This window comes from Aquila chrysaetos, chromosome 6, assembly GCF_900496995.4.
Source record: "Aquila chrysaetos chrysaetos chromosome 6, bAquChr1.4, whole genome shotgun sequence".
In the NCBI taxonomy this organism is placed as follows: domain Eukaryota; kingdom Metazoa; phylum Chordata; class Aves; order Accipitriformes; family Accipitridae; genus Aquila; species Aquila chrysaetos.
Genome location: NC_044009.1, coordinates 52,251,867 through 52,267,082, shown reverse-complemented (window position 1 = coordinate 52,267,082; position 15,216 = coordinate 52,251,867). Strand labels below are relative to the sequence as shown.

At 50.3% G+C, this 15,216-nt stretch overlaps 1 long non-coding RNA gene across 4 annotated transcripts; it reads right to left on the bottom strand.

Moving 5' to 3' along the window:
* Positions 1 to 5,293: 5,293 nt before the first annotated feature.
* On the bottom strand, positions 5,294 to 15,176 carry LOC115343328. 4 transcript variants are annotated; one of them, XR_003924078.1, is made up of 3 exons: positions 14,613 to 15,176; positions 10,210 to 10,346; positions 5,294 to 8,802 (listed from the first exon to the last, which is right to left on the bottom strand). It is a non-coding gene; the product is annotated as an uncharacterized LOC115343328 (long non-coding RNA). The 4 variants fall into 4 exon arrangements; XR_003924079.1 differs by having other exon boundaries at positions 10,210 to 10,343; XR_003924077.1 differs by lacking the exon at positions 14,613 to 15,176 and having other exon boundaries at positions 10,210 to 10,431.
* Between the last annotated feature and the right edge of the window lie 40 nt (positions 15,177 to 15,216).

Below are 15,216 nucleotides of genomic sequence, written 5' to 3'. Positions count from 1 at the left end.
CAGGTACCTGAATCTGGAACTCCTCGGCTGCCCGGTGGAGCTTGCTGGGAGCTGGACACTTGGACAAGTTGTTGCTTTGCTCCTGAGCCGTGGCAGGCAGGGGCATGGCGGGCCGGGACGTGGATGGGTCCGTTTCCCTCCCGGTCCCGCAGTGCAAGGTTTTGTTCCGATGCTAAATTAAACGGAAGGTCAACAACGCAGGTTTTCCCATACAACAAAATTTTCCCCTTTCCAACCAACTCTTAACATCTCCGCTTCTGTTACAAGACAAGGGTAACAGAAGTTCACGCTGAATTATTTACTGCCTCAGTGAAACGGGGGACTGAAGGCAGACTGGCTCACTTTGGCTGAACCCAGACAAGAGTGAAATGATGTTAGATGCAGGGAGCGTGAAGAAGACCTGCTGCATCTTTAATAGCTTTTTTAAGAAACCAGCTGTGAGGGCTTGGAGATACCAGCTGATACGACTTCCAAAGTCCCCGTCGCTTTCTGGCCTAGTGTACAGTTATGTCTGATGGTTACGGCTGGGTGTGAAAGCCGCATCCCAAACCCTCCTGCATCCAGAGGGATGCCTCTGATGTTGGCTGGCCGCCGGAGTTCACGGAAAGTCTCGAGGCATCCCCTACCTCGGAGCACTTCTCTGTGCGTGCAGCTGCACCCAGCCAGCACCGAGACACCCGCTTCGAAAAGGATGGTGTTGGAGCAGTCCCGTACCGGCTCGCACCTCACTCGTTTCGGAATAAAGCAAGGAACAAAACGCTAAAGCGCTGCTTCGGAGCCCATTGCGTGCTCTCCTCTGCTCACCAGCAGCAGTTGCGCAGCCAGAAGGATTGCACCTCGTCCTTGACTGTCTGCGCTTTCGGCTGGCGAGGCGGAGGAGCTCGGAGCGCCGCCTCCCTGGGGATAAAGCCACACGACAGAGAACGCAGGTTTTCCGGGTTGTTGGTAGCGTAATTAAAGCACTTTTCCCCAGAAAACAGGACGGGGTGACAAACTGAGCCTCTCCTTTGCATGGCGCAGAACTCAGGCTAAACCGAGACGTGTCTATGTGCGTGCCTGTTGTACATTTTTTAAGACGCGTGCCTGCATATGCATGCATGTTAGAACTACAACCTTTTTAATGTTTCAAAGGAAATGAAGCTGTTGCTAGAGAAAATATTTACAGATGGATAGCAGTCGCTACATCCTTTTGGCTGGTGTTTGAATGCTTGCATTGCAAATCATATCATTCAGCCACAAAACCAGGCCAAGCTCGTAATTATTGTTTGGGATGTGAAACGGGAATTGAGTGTGACCAGTGGCCATGCAAAGTGCTAAGATGTGTGTCAGAGAAAATGCTTATTCAGAAGGATTTTAAACAGTGTCCTGAAATGGACTGCAACAACGTTATCTAAAAGCCATTTAACGGAGCACTTTTCCATACATGATTGCTATCCGATTCCTGCCGACTCAGCTCCTCTTTGTTTTGCTTCTCCTTGCTAGCTAGAACAGAGATGCTGCAGTGCACGATTGGGTGGGTGACCTCAGTCTCAATGCCAAATGGATGACTAAAATGAACACAGAAAATACAATCCATTGTCTTCCCCCTGAAATGCCAGCTTTGTTCCACGTGGAGCTGCTGGCTTATCGGTATAACCCCTTCGATGCTGCACCGAGATTTAAACTCTGCAGTCCCTGCCCTCTCATTAATTTAGATTTTTAAAAAAATAGTGGTGTCATATGAAGGCTTATTTTGCACCTGGCAAAAGGCACATCAAGTGGGATGACAGGGTGGTGCGATGCCACTCACTGAAAGCAACTCATCCTTCGTGTGCAGAGTATTCACAGTTTGGTGCAAATCCACCCAGAATCAGGTGTTTTCATCTCTGGTTGCGGCTAAAACTGTGGGTGTGGGCTGAAGAAATTTTTTTAACATGTACACAATTACGGTCTTCACAATTTTCACAATCACTGGGCCTGGTCCCTTCCAGAAAGCAGCCAGAGGAGAAGCGTATTGGGTATTTTATCCAGTGTCTCGGCAGCAGATCGCATACTGCGGTGTGCTCAATTCCAGCAAAACATTCAGGGCTGTGAATCCCACGCAGTGCTCGGCACTCCGGATTTAGGCACTTAATCCCCGGAGAAGAGTTCAAGTCAAACCCTGCCCTCCTTGTTTTTTCTTGCCCAACCTGGGCTGCTGTTTGCTGAGCAAGCGGCTTTCCTGGATCCGTTATCGGACACTTTCGTCTCCCCGTGGGCTGCAGGGGACCCCGGCTCGGCTCCGTGTCGGGGAGGCCAGCGCGAGAGATGGAGGCAGAGGGGCAGGAGGATGGTGAAAGGCTCGGGGCAAAGGGATTGTAAAAGGTGGGGCATCCCCACTGGGGGAGACGACAAAGAGGGCGTGTGATAGAAGTCTGTTCGATCACGGGAGGTTGCTCACCAATTCTCAAAAATTATTAATTTTGGGATTATTCGAATTTTGGGATGCGAAACTGGCTTAATTCGCGGAGGAGAAGGGTTATTCAGCGGAGCAGTGCAGGTGCAACCTCGGAGTGAGAAGGTCCTGTCCTGGACTGCAGGATGCTCGAGGTGGCAAATCACCAGGGGAAGAGTCTCTCTCTTGTTTTATACGTTGCCCAATACATCCTCTACCGGCCATTCCCAGAGACAGAAAGCCAGCTGGACCTTTGGTCCTGCCGTCTTCTAAATCCGAATCTCTTTCCCAGCTGAAATCCCCAGATCATAAGCGTGGACAGGGAACGCAGCCCACGCCACGAGGTCAGGCAGCGCCGAGCTCTGTCACGGCGTGTGCCCTTCCCTGCCGGGGCTGCCGGGTTGGACGCTGACAGCCCTTTCGGAGGGGTTGGACCCAAAAGCGGCCAGGCTAGGGAAAGACCTCAAAATCATCATTTACCAGCAAACGAGCTCTGTTACTATTACTTGTAAATCAATGCAACTCAGAATTAAAAGGCGTGTGTCTATATCAGCCAGCTGCAGAATTGGTAAAGCACTTTGAAATATTTTTGGAGGGTGGGAGAGAAAACGCTCCCTTCCTTCCCCGGCCAGCCCCCATCATATCGCTCCCGTGGGTCTCTGCAGCCAACGTAAGCGGCAGACCTGGACCCCTGCCCCACCGAAGCCGATGCAGGTTTGCTCTTGAGGGCAGAAAGGTAGGATTTGATCAAAAAATGCATCCGTGGGCCGGTTTTAGAAGGGGCAGGATGTAGCACGGGTCACTGCCTGGTCTGTGCTGGGATGTGCGGTTCACGCAGGGATGTCTTTGGCCAGAGCCCGGGGCCAGTCGCTTTACTTCTGCATGATGGGGAGGACCCTCATAGGTACGCGTCCTTCTCAGCGTCCACTTCATTGCCAGGCTACAAAAGGCACCTGTAAAAGCTTTGGGTTTATGCTAAACAAAGCAGGGGACGTTTAGGTCCTACGTGGGTTGCTGTGATTTCCCGGCTGGTTGGAAGCTCCTCCGGCTCCATCACTTGGAGAAGCACAAACGTACCCCCTGCAGTCAGACATCGCTCGTAGGAACGGAGCTGTGGTCCCCACCTGAATTCACGTGAAATCCCTTTCTTGCTTATCTGCAAGCTTGGGAACATTACCGTCAGTTTGCTGTTGAATTTTCCAAGTGCTTTAACACGTGTCTAGCAAGATTGCTACGGGGTCCCGGAGAGAGCACATTTACAACAGCCTTTTACATGAGCGTGACCTGGGGGGTGCGAGGGGGGGACCGAGCACAGGGGTGACGGTCTGCACATCCCTCTCGCGACAGCTCGTACAGCACTCCGTTACCCGATACACCAGATAAAAGTCTTTACGTTAGATAAGTCGTCGCTGTGTTAACAAGGACAAGCACTGGATTAAAAGCAAGGAAGATACAAGCCTTACGGGAGTGGCACAACAGGGCAGGGGAATCCCTCTCCCGGGGTGGGTTTCCAGTGCATCGCTGTCCGTCAGTCCGCTCCTGCCGTGTTCAGGACGGACATCTCCGCGCCCACCCTGCCCGCTGACCCCTTGCCCCTGCAGCTCAGTCCCTCGCTTCTAGGGATTACCCACAAAGGGGCTAAAAGCAGCAGAGCTTTTTGTGCGCCCCGATCCCCGAGGGCCGGGCAGGGAGTTTGCCGCCGCTCGCCCACCCGGCTGCTCCCGGCCAGAGACATCCCTGCCCCCTGGACATGCCAACCCAGCCAGGTCCTTGTTTGGGAAAAACAAGTAAATAAACAACCAACCCACAGCAGAATCCGCCCCGGCCAACTCCTCGCGTCCTCCCTCTGTGAAAAGTGGGTTCAGAAGAGTCGATGGTTTTTCATGATGTGGGCGTGATTAATGAACTTAATCACAGGATACTTTGATCCATCTCTTGTTTTTAAAGGATAGTCAAAAACAAGAAGAACTGCTACCCTTTGTGCTTTTTGTAATTTTGTTAATCGTGGAAACCAGTGATACTTTTGCATAGTCAGCACTTGCATGCATTATAAAACATATTTGCAAAACACAACAATACTTGCTTTTATATTCTGAAGCCAGCAAGCATATCCTAGTTGGCAGAAAGCTCAAAGGAAATTTATGAAGACCCAAAAATCTTGCAGGAATTTAATTAAACTTTAATCTTGGTAACACTCATACATATCTGCTTATATGGTGTCATCTGCAAGCAAAATGGCTTCACTATTTAGGTCTCTGGGTCTTCTCGATTCAGTTTGCGGGCCCCTCGTCACCAAGCCTGCTCACATCTTCTCGCACGGCTCAGCTGGAGATGATCCTGCCTGAGCAAGTCCCTCTGCCCCCCGGATCCTTTACTCCCCTCTCACATCCAAACGGAACGGGGAGAAACTGCCTTTTTGTGCGCACCGGTTCACAGGGCCGTGCACAAGCAAAGTCCGCAGCTGGAAGACAGCAATTTTTAGCCGTTTTGCGTTTTGTTGTCGGCGGAGCACCCACCGGGGACGGGTGGCACGCGGTCTGCCGGTCCCCAACGTGGCCGAAATGCAGCTCCATCACCGGGCCATCACTCGTCTTTGGCCTCACTCTGCCTCTCGACCGCAACGTTTAGAGAGTTTTAGCATCTCTGGAGACAATTACAGTTGCAGCTACCCCTGCCGCGCTGCCCGCAGCCCTCCAGCTCCGAGCACAGCCAAGCCCAGAGTTTTTACTTCCCTGCGGGGAGCCGGCCCCGCTGCGTGAGCCTGTGTGCCGAGACCAGGCAAGACGTTCGGGTGAACCCCAGCTGAGGTTAGCAGGGACCCAGCAACGCCCGTCGAAAGCAGACGGAACGTTTATGGAAAGGGAGGAAATGTAGGCTGAATTTAAAAATTAAACTTTTTTAATTAGCAAATTCTTTACTGAAGAACAATTTCCATTGGCGAGTACGTGATTCCTCATTGCTTGAGGGATTTAAAACCAGACTACTCTCTGCTCCAAAAAAGTGCTATAAGCAACAGTTCTTTGCTTATAATGAACTGGAAATACTGGCAAGTCTCCATCTCCTTCAAATATTTTCCCTTGTATCTTCAGAGGTTAAAATAAATTATTCTGAGATGTAACAGATGTAGAATGCAGTCGGTGACATTCCTTCAGCTTTTTCAACTGAGCTTTCTTTCCTCTAAAATACGTAAGAAGCAGCAATGGTTAACGTCTGTTCCCTCTGACCGGGATGACCTTCAGAGCAGGCGTCCCCCGTGATGGAGCCGTTCTTTCCGAAGCACGGCGGCGGTGCCCGGCAGCGGACCACGGCACCGCCGTCCTCGGGGGCTTTGGGAGACGGCACTGCCGGGACCTGCCTGGTCGCCAGAGCCAGAGCCCTGTCCCATCAAGCCCCACGCTGAAACAAGGTAAACTTCGTTGCCTGAACTGTCAATCACACAAATCACTCCTGCGCATTAGCACTAGTATTAATGAAGCTACTCGAAAACCCCGCTGTAATAGTGGAGTCCTTCCAGCAACCTCCTGTGACACACTAACATCAATAATTGCAACGATAAGGATAAAAGTAATGACAATAACAACCCCGAGAAACCCACGGTTGTTCACACTCCCGTGCCAAGGCGTTGCAGTAAGCTTTGCGGAGCCCTTGTTTCTGCGTTGGAAGCAGGAGCGATGGAGCCATCCAAGCTGTTATGGCATTTTCTCATGAGCTCAGTTGCCCCGTACCGATGCCACTCGCCGACGTGGTTTGGCGAGCGGACGGGGACGGATCCTGCCCAGCGTGTCAGCCTGGAGTAGTTCAGCTGAAGCCCACAGTGGGACGTTGAAGTAGTGGGGCCGCAACCGAAAGAGGACCTGTAGTGCTTTAACCGCAGAGCTATTTTACGCGCGACCTTTCGGACAAGATGATGTTCATTTTGGGGTAGTTCCTAAATGCAGGCTAAGACCCCGTACAGCCCAGCAGTCACCGCAGCGCCTGCTCTCCTCCCCAGCTGAGCCGGCCAAACCCACGCCGTGTCCTGCCGAAAACGTCATGCAAGTTTATTTCTGGAGTAGCAATGAAATAACATCTTTTTAAACATTAAGAAAACTCGTGTGACACAGTATTTCAACTCATACACTCATTTACTCGTTATACTCATTTTCCAAGATTCTGGCAAGGGGGAATGGTTTGGGTTTCAACACGAATAAGAGACAGGGAGATGCGAGAGAAGGTGCTCAAATGACCCATCCGGTATTTGATGGGGAAATGCAGCGAGTTAGAAGTGGTTAAACAGGAATTATCCGACAATCCCAACATGTCTAGATCAGGCACTTACACATCTACATGCTTCTCTCGCAATGACAGTACGGGGAAACCTTCTTCCCCTCTCCGTGGCCCGGCTTCATCGCAGTCGCAGGACTGCAGCAGGCAAAACCCTTGCCTGGCCAGACCTGGCAAAGTGGGGGTTATGCTGGCAGAAACGAGGCTTTTTCTGTTAATTAAATAGCCCTTAATAAATCACTACCTTGTGGAAACTGAGCTGGCTATGCCACTGGGCTATTTCACACACATTTATCCTACATATATAAAATATAATTAGACATAAAGGTAAAACACAAGAGGGACTGCATGAATGCATTTTCTTGGAGTTTCTCACTGGCTGGAGATTGGAACAGGGAAAACGTAGGATAGCTCAGTAAACAGAAAATTAAATCTATCATAAGAAAAGATTTGTGATTTATAGAATTATAACAGAATCACCTTAGGGTTTAATGTTACAAAACATAGTAAAATGTTTTTAAAAACCAATTAATTAGTCCCGGTGTCTGGAGGAGGCCTCAGACCAGGAGGATGTGCTTCGGTTACAGCCGGGACGGGTGACACTCACCCCTGGTTTGTGCTTTATTGGATTTCCAGCAGCATTTCCTAGACATAGGAGTGGGCTGCAGCACATCAAATGTTTTGGGGAAGGGAAATGTTACGATTCTTGCCTTCTCCTATTTCTATATTAAAAATAAAAACTAATCAGCTAGTTCTGAGGTCAGCAGCCCTGGTTCCGAAACAGGGGAGTGAGCGAAGAGCCTGCTTGGATGCAGTCATCCCACGAGAGTCTCCGCTCCAGAAAGGTGAGCAAACCAGCAACATTGCAGCTCTGCTGCATTTTTAAGTCAGCGCTGTGGTTGCCCGTGAGTAAGTTCAAAGCTGTAACCTTTTCTGATGACATAAACAAAACGGGCAGCAGCAGCCTTTCTATTATTTAAACAAGTCCTCAAGTCCCTTGGGCCTCTTCCTTTTTCTTTTTTTTTTCTTTTTTAACAAATGCCAGAACCCTTTTCTGGAGAAAAATGAAAATCGCTGGTGGCCAAACCACCAGATTTGTGCTTTTGGTCCGTGTCCTAATGGGGTGTTAGCGTTGGCTGCTGCTTCGGAAGTGGCAGATGGCCGTCCGTGCTGTTTATTTTGCATTTTCCCCCATTTGGCCGCAGCGTCCGCATGTGCGGAGTGTCCCTTACCGTGGGTGGCCAGTTTTGTCTCGCCAACTCATCGCTCCGTGCCGAGCGCCCAATACCAACTGCAGTGCAAGTATTGAACAGGAAATATTGGAGTGGCTCTTACCAGGATTCATTAATTAGATTAAGCTGCAATTATGTTGCCTTCTGTTAGAATATTAAATAGCGCAACCTCCATCGCACGGAGAACAGCCTGTTTCTGGAAAGGAGCTCTGCTGCCAGTCGTCCACCCGAGCGCCCGAGGAGCACCGTGGCTTGCACGGAGGCTCCCCGTCCTCCGCCTTCGGCCCCGGTGAGGAGCATCCGTGGGCACGTTGGAGTCCTGCTGATTGCGCGAGGTTTGCTGGACGCGCTGGAAGGAGCCTCCGAAACGCTCTGCGGGAAAACGCGCTACCTGAAGATTTGCTCTGCTCGGGGCTGGGGGGAGCTTCTGCCGTTGCAGGTAGAAGAACTCAGAAAGCGTCGCCCCAGGGAGGGGACACGCATCCTCGAAGGAATTGGGGGGGCTGAGGTCGAGCGATCCCCGGGACGGGGAAGCCCAGGGTGGCCGGGTGAGCAGCTCGCGGCCACCGAGCCACGTACCGGTCCAGGCCACGCACCCGCTGCTGCCTCCGGTTAATTATTGATCAGCTCGTTCTGTTTGCAAAACGGCCCATGAATAACTCATAAACTTCCCCGACGCGTTCATCGTTTGCTAAGCACGGTGTGCGTGGCTGGCAGCGGCTGGCTCTGCCCCGGGCGGCTCGCAGGCTGCCTGCCCACCGATTTCGGCTTTCCGACCACAAAACGGTAAGCGGGAGGAGGAATGAAGACACGAGGTCCCAGCTCAGCTTGCACAATTGTTTGTGTTAGCTGTTTCGGTGAATGGCCCCACAACAAACGCGTTTGCCGTAGTTTCTGTGAAATAGAGGAACAAAGTCAAACTGAGCTGAATTGATTCCCATACTCCAGTTAATATTTACAGAAAGCTTTGTTCTAACGCCATGTGAATACAGCACAAACAGAGAAACAAAAGAAGGAGGAGGCCAGCTAAAAACAAATGAGTTTTCCATTTTTTAAACTTCGCAAATAAATTTAGAAAGGCTTTTCTCAATTTATGATAAAACGCTAGCTGGGTTTAAAGCAATGGAGGGAATTCTGCATTTTGAGCTCCCAGGACGGGTGAAGGAAACTGTTCCCAGCCCGCTTGTGCGATCTTGCCCTCCTCGGTGTCTCCTTGAATTTAAAATTACCTGTTTATGAGGTTAGAAACAGTTTGGCAACTTACTATTTTGCACTCGTAAATCCTTTTTCATCTGAAGATCTCAGAGTAGTTTATAAACATGAATGAAGCCACAAAGCACCCATGCAGGGCCCACCCTATCATACTTGTCCAACAAGTGTGTAATCAGGAACAGAGCTTGCCCAGGTTTGCACAGGAGAGGACATTTCCTTACAATTTGGAGAATTTCCTTTAAGTCATACTGTGGCAGATTTGAAGTACGTACCAAAAAAAGCAAGACGGGAAAACCGAAGGAAACATTTTCTTAAAAACACTGTTAAAACGGGAAATTCGGGCAAGCTTCTCCGACGCAGTGTTAATCGCAAACCGTACCAACACAGTGTCGGTGATCCTGAGGCAGGAGCATCCTGGCATCGCATTTGGGTAGGAGAGCAAACCTTTGCTCTCACACGTAGAAATACAACAGGATCCTGCTGTGAGCGGGACACGTGCCTCCTCGGAGCAAAGGACGTTTCTGCTCCTGATCGCTCCCAAAGGTACCGTTAACCCCTTTGGAGGCTAACCCCAGAGGAAGCAGAATTGTCTAGAAACCACCCCAAAAGGCAAGCTGCTCACAGCCGGAGGGGGTCAGGGAGGAGGCAGCGGGTCCAGGGGGTCTTCTGGCATCTCCCCATGAGAGCGGCTGCGAGCCTGGTCCTAGCCAACAGCCCTGGGTGGGAAAGGGCTGGCACTTGCCTCTCCTCCGTCACGCTTTCTCTGTCAGCCCCAGGAGCATCTCTTGTCTTTGAGTCTTCCTCTCCAGAGGTGCCTCTCGATCCGTCCTCGAGCCCTGCACCCCAGCTGCAGAGCTTCGGGTGCCTCCGCTTTTAAATATACCACGGGTGCCGGGATTGGGGTGAGGACTGTGCAGTTCTTTAAGTATCTCCTACTTCAATTGCCTTGTCATTAGAAAAAAACCTGGTATTTGGTACCATTTAGGAGAGGAAAAGAGTGGATGGGGCAAGACTTTAAAATCGTTTCAGGTAAAACGCTGAATTGCCAACAATATTGCACACCGCTCTGCCAGGGAGGAAAGCCCTCACCCAGCGAAGAAGTGGGAACCGTCGCTGACGGCGTTCCTGCCGCCCTCACCGTAGGTCCCGGCTGGATGGACACGGCTCTTTCCCCGTCCCGCAGCCTTCTTCCAGCAGAATGTGCTCAGGTCACGCTCAGCATCCTGCTGATGAGAGTTACTCTGGATTTTTAAATCACATCTGAAGGGCATAATCCAGTGCTTCGTTTACTGATTTCTTTTCCTTCCCACTCCATCCACTTTTTGGACACATTTAATTTTAACCCGTGTTGCTCGTTACCTGCAGGGGTTAATTTTGTCAAGCTTGCTAATGTGTCTCATGACCTCCCGAGTCTGTTTTTGACATGGCTCTGTTTTGATTTGTTCTGTTTTTCTGTTGAAGAACTGGAACAAGACTGGCAGCGCAAACCGGACACGTTTTGTAATTTGAAATCAGCTGATTGCTGAGCACACATGAAATGTACACGATGGTGTAGGTGTCTCTGACACAATGACTGACTGTCTGGGGCGTAGCTGTGTGCTCTCTCCTCTCCCCTACTTGAACATCCACACAGGTGGTTGCATGTATTCAGAACTAATTAAAAACATACATTTGCATATTCTAGACTGTCTTGTTAATTATATGCTTCAAGGCGCAGTATGTCTGGATACTCAGTCTCGCGTTAGGATGAGTATGCCAAAATAACGTGCAAGTCTTGTTTCCCAGCGCTGAGTTCCGACTATTGGCAGCCACAGCTCTGAAAAACACGAGCTGCTCTCCTAAGGCACTCTTAAAAATTCTGTGTTTTGGGATATGTCAGTCATGAAAGAGTATAAAGCTAGAGTTGCCCCAGTACGCTGAATGCAGTCCCACTGACGGAGACGCAGACAGATCCAAATCTGGTCCCCTGTCCTGCAGAAAGAATCGCTTACACGCTGTCTGGGCACATGCTGTTACTGGATAACGAGATGCAAAGCAGCGTACCGGCATTTTTCATTCACAGCATAAATGCTCGCAGTGAAAGGACATTGAACTTTGGAGCTCATGAGAGGAAGCATCTGATCCGAAATTTGGCTTGCACTGTGAAACAATTGGGATTGCCTGACAGCCGCATTCCTCCCTGGCGTACGTTTATTCAGACAAGGGGACGTGGCCGGGAGGCCATATGGTGCCAAAGTGAGGCAAATTTGTTGACAAAACCAGTCACTCTGGTTTAGTACCTACTGCCATATGGGATGGGTGCAGAAACTCGCCGCGTGACCCGTCGCTGAACAAAACCACTTCTTTGAGGCAAATTTACTGGGTTACTGGAGCACTCATCCTACTCGCCGAAACACTCGTTTCCTCTGAACTGCTGGCTGGAGGGGACGGGTGGGTAGGAAAGGCGGTCCCAGAATGAGCCTAGTCCACCTGCCGCCGACGTGCTGCCGCGAAAGAACAACCGACGGGCAGGAGCCGCTCCACCACGGCGAGCTCCAACACGGAGGAGGAGGAGGAGATGCCCCAGCTCCGCGTGTTCTTGTCCGAGCTCCCACCTCCCACGGACCCTGCAGGCGCTGGGCATCCCTGTACCGCTGCAGAGTGCTGTAAGCATCCCCAGAGGCCTACGCCGCTGGAAGAGCATCTCCCAAAGACGCGTGGACCAAGGCCTCAGACAGCGCTAGACGTGTCTTTGTAGAGTTCCCTACTGGAAACGGGGAGTCAAGAGACGCAGAACTCCCATATAAAAAGCTCCGCCGGGGCCACGCGGTGTACGGGGAGATGTCCAAGGGTCGCGTCTTCTGGCTGCTCCAGAAGGAGCTACCCATCCCGCTGGCACAACCCTGCCCTGGCTGAGGCTATGTTTCGGAAGGAGGTGCTAAGACCCCAGGGCAAGGTCCATTAACCAGGTCCTTAGCCATTGAAATTGTCTCTCTGCATTCGGGTGACTCCTGGATTTAGATGCTGGGTGGGTGCTGTGCATGAAAGAAGTGGGGAAAAGTGGGATGCGTCAGTTTTGGCTGCCTAATCTCTCTCCCTCTTTATCCTCCACGGCAGCTAATGTAAGAAAAAGGACTCCCACCGTGTAACACCAGGTACAAGAAAATAAAAACTATGATTAGGAAAATAAATGTATTCCACTTAACATCAACTTGTTTCCAAGCGTGCTGCAATAGCCATGCATGAAAAGTGTCTGAGATGCTTTTACGAGGAAACTCGAGTGCCTGAGCTGAATAAAAGCCAAAGAAAACTTAACAATAATGAATCAAAGTCTTTAAACAGCAAGGGTATGTTCCATTTAGGTGGCATCAGACTGTGTGTGTACAGTAAAATTTGTTATTAAAAACTCTCAAGGTTTTCCATACTTGTTAATACAGTATTGTTTCTCATGCAAGGGCATGACGGATACAAAGTCTGTTCGGCTGCTGAGCAGAGAGCCGTAAAAGCACAGAATCTTATCAGTTTAAAGAGTGTGCTTCTCGCCGACTTCCTTCATCATGAGCATCAGCTAGCAGTAAAATCAGAGGAACTGAGGGGGAGAGAGTCCTCGCGTACATCTTGAAATGCTTTATACAGAATTATTTTCAGCATTTCTCTGTTTAATCAGTTTCTCTGCCTGCATGACTCCTACACAGAGCACCAGAGGAGACCATTATAAAAAGAGGAAAAAAATATTTCAGTAAATCACAAAGTAAACTAGAGGGCAGCTGGAGAAATACAGAGAATCCAGTCAGATACAAAACAAAGCTAGAAGCCTTAGCAAGCTACTTCTGTGCACTAGGAAAAAGCTTCCCAAGAGTTACCCAAGTTTTCTAAAAGCAAACATTTTTGACAATATAAACTGTCTTTTAAAACAGCTGTTACAAAAGCTAAGGCTTGACAACACATTGTTACAAAAGGGGGGAAGCTCAGTCTCAGCCCCTCTGATGTGTCTGACAGGGCGGTGAGGAGGGGGAAGCATCGACATCCCGCAAAGTCCCACTGATCCATCAGCGATCGGGACACCAGAGCCTGCAGGTGGCCCTAATGACGGTAAAATATCTGGGACACGGGGGTCAGCACTGCTCAGTCCTTGGGGATAAAGAGATTGCCACATCTGGAGTCTGGAACAGCAGGTTTAGAAATAACTTTTTTTTAATAGCTGTTTTTCTGTCCTCCCCTCTAGTGCCTCCTAGACTGTATGTTCTACACGACTGCTTGAACCTGGGGGGCTTAGACCCAGCACAGGCGGTCCTGTCCAGTCCTTCATCTCTAGGAGGTATGGCAGATCTCGGATGCACCGTCCCACCACGACCAGATAAAAAATGGAGCAAATGTACATGAAGATGTGTGAAACTTGATTCAATACTAAGGTGACAAAAACAATGTTACAGGATCCGAAGAACTGGAGAAGCTACCCATTTATTTGCATGTGCAGCTGCTGTGATTATTGCACCACATGTGATAACGCAGAGTTAATAAAAGAGAAAACTCATTGTCTTGAATTATACAGAACTCATTACAATTTTCTATTTCAGCCAGACAACATTAGTGTTTATTGCATTTCTGTACAAATTGATTCATCCTTCCTTTTTTAAAGCAATTAAACAAATCAGTGCCGTTTTTATTCGTTCTGATTCATTAAGTGAAATTATAAGTTTCAATGTAATTAGTAAATTTAAGACTGAGGGAAAGGCGCTCCATTTTGCCTTAAAAATCTGACAGAAAGAGTTCATTTCCAGCAGCCAGTTCAGGATGGGCAACGATGGCCGCAAACGTGAGGCAACGGTGCCACCTGCAGACTGCCTCAAACCCTGGAAAACGGGAACAAAATGGAAACTCCATCCGAGAGGAGAGGCTGGCTATGCAGCGGGGCAAGCGATCTGCTAACGCAGTTTCATAACCAAAAAACCCACAGGACACTTGATAATACCCTGCCATCGTAGACCCCAGGTGATTTAAAATAAATGCTTCTGGTGTACAAAGCGTTCAAGAAACATGAACTCTGCTGTCATTTGTGAAGAAACATCAGTGTGTTCTTCAAATAAAATTTCATTTCTAATAATCTAAAATTCCTTACAAAATATGCTGAAAAGTACTTTTCCCACACGTAAGTGAAACTTACGTTATCTTTAAGTTCTATACTTGCCTATCACAGCTGAGGAAAGAAATGTGGCCCCATAAATTTGAGATGAGTGGGCAGGAAAGTACCACTAAATCATACAGAAAGCTTTCAGGAATCTTGTTCTCAGTACTTTCAAAGTCCTGCCCTTCTAATAGAAACACAGCCACCGTAACGCTGCTGCGCTTCACTTTTCCACCAGTTCTCTCGTTGAAGAAGTCAAGAATAGGCTCTGACTAATGCGCTGACACTGCCGCGATGATGACTAAGGCTCACGACTACTCCAAGAGACGCGGCTCTAAAACGTATGACTGTGCATATTCCAAAAAGCCGTGCAGAACTACTGACTCACCCTGACTGGCATGAGTTCATTTGAAGTCACATTACACCTCAGAAAAAAGGAGGTACACCCAGCAGCAGTTAGCAGCTCCCAGGTTCCTGCCAGCAGCCCTCGATGGCTGCCCACAGCCGGTACAGGGCCAGGAGGCCCCTCAAGAGCGCCCAGAAAATGGCTTTTTGGGGAACATCCCCCTCCCGGCTGCACAACCCTGCCTGTGTGGCGGTGGGGACAGCCGGCTGAGGGCCGCCTGCCCTCCCTCACGACGGGCCGTACCCCCCTCAGCCATACTCCCCACAAACCCCCCCGCACCCCCCCCCCCCCGTCAGCCATCATCTCCTCAGCCGCACCCGGCCACATTCCCACCGCCACCGCTGCTTTCCGCGCCCTCCACCCCTCCTCGCACCCGCTGAGGCGGCAGAGCCCGCGCCCTCAGGCAGCTTTTAATACCGGGGCGGGGCGGGGTGGGGGGGGGGGGGAACGGGACACGGAGCGATGCGGCCCCACCGGGGAAAACCGGGAGCGACGAGGAGGAAACGCTCCCCTCAGCCGCCACCGCCTCAAGATGGCGCCCCGTGACGTCACGGCCGCCCGGCCCCGCCCCGCCCGGGAGAGGCGG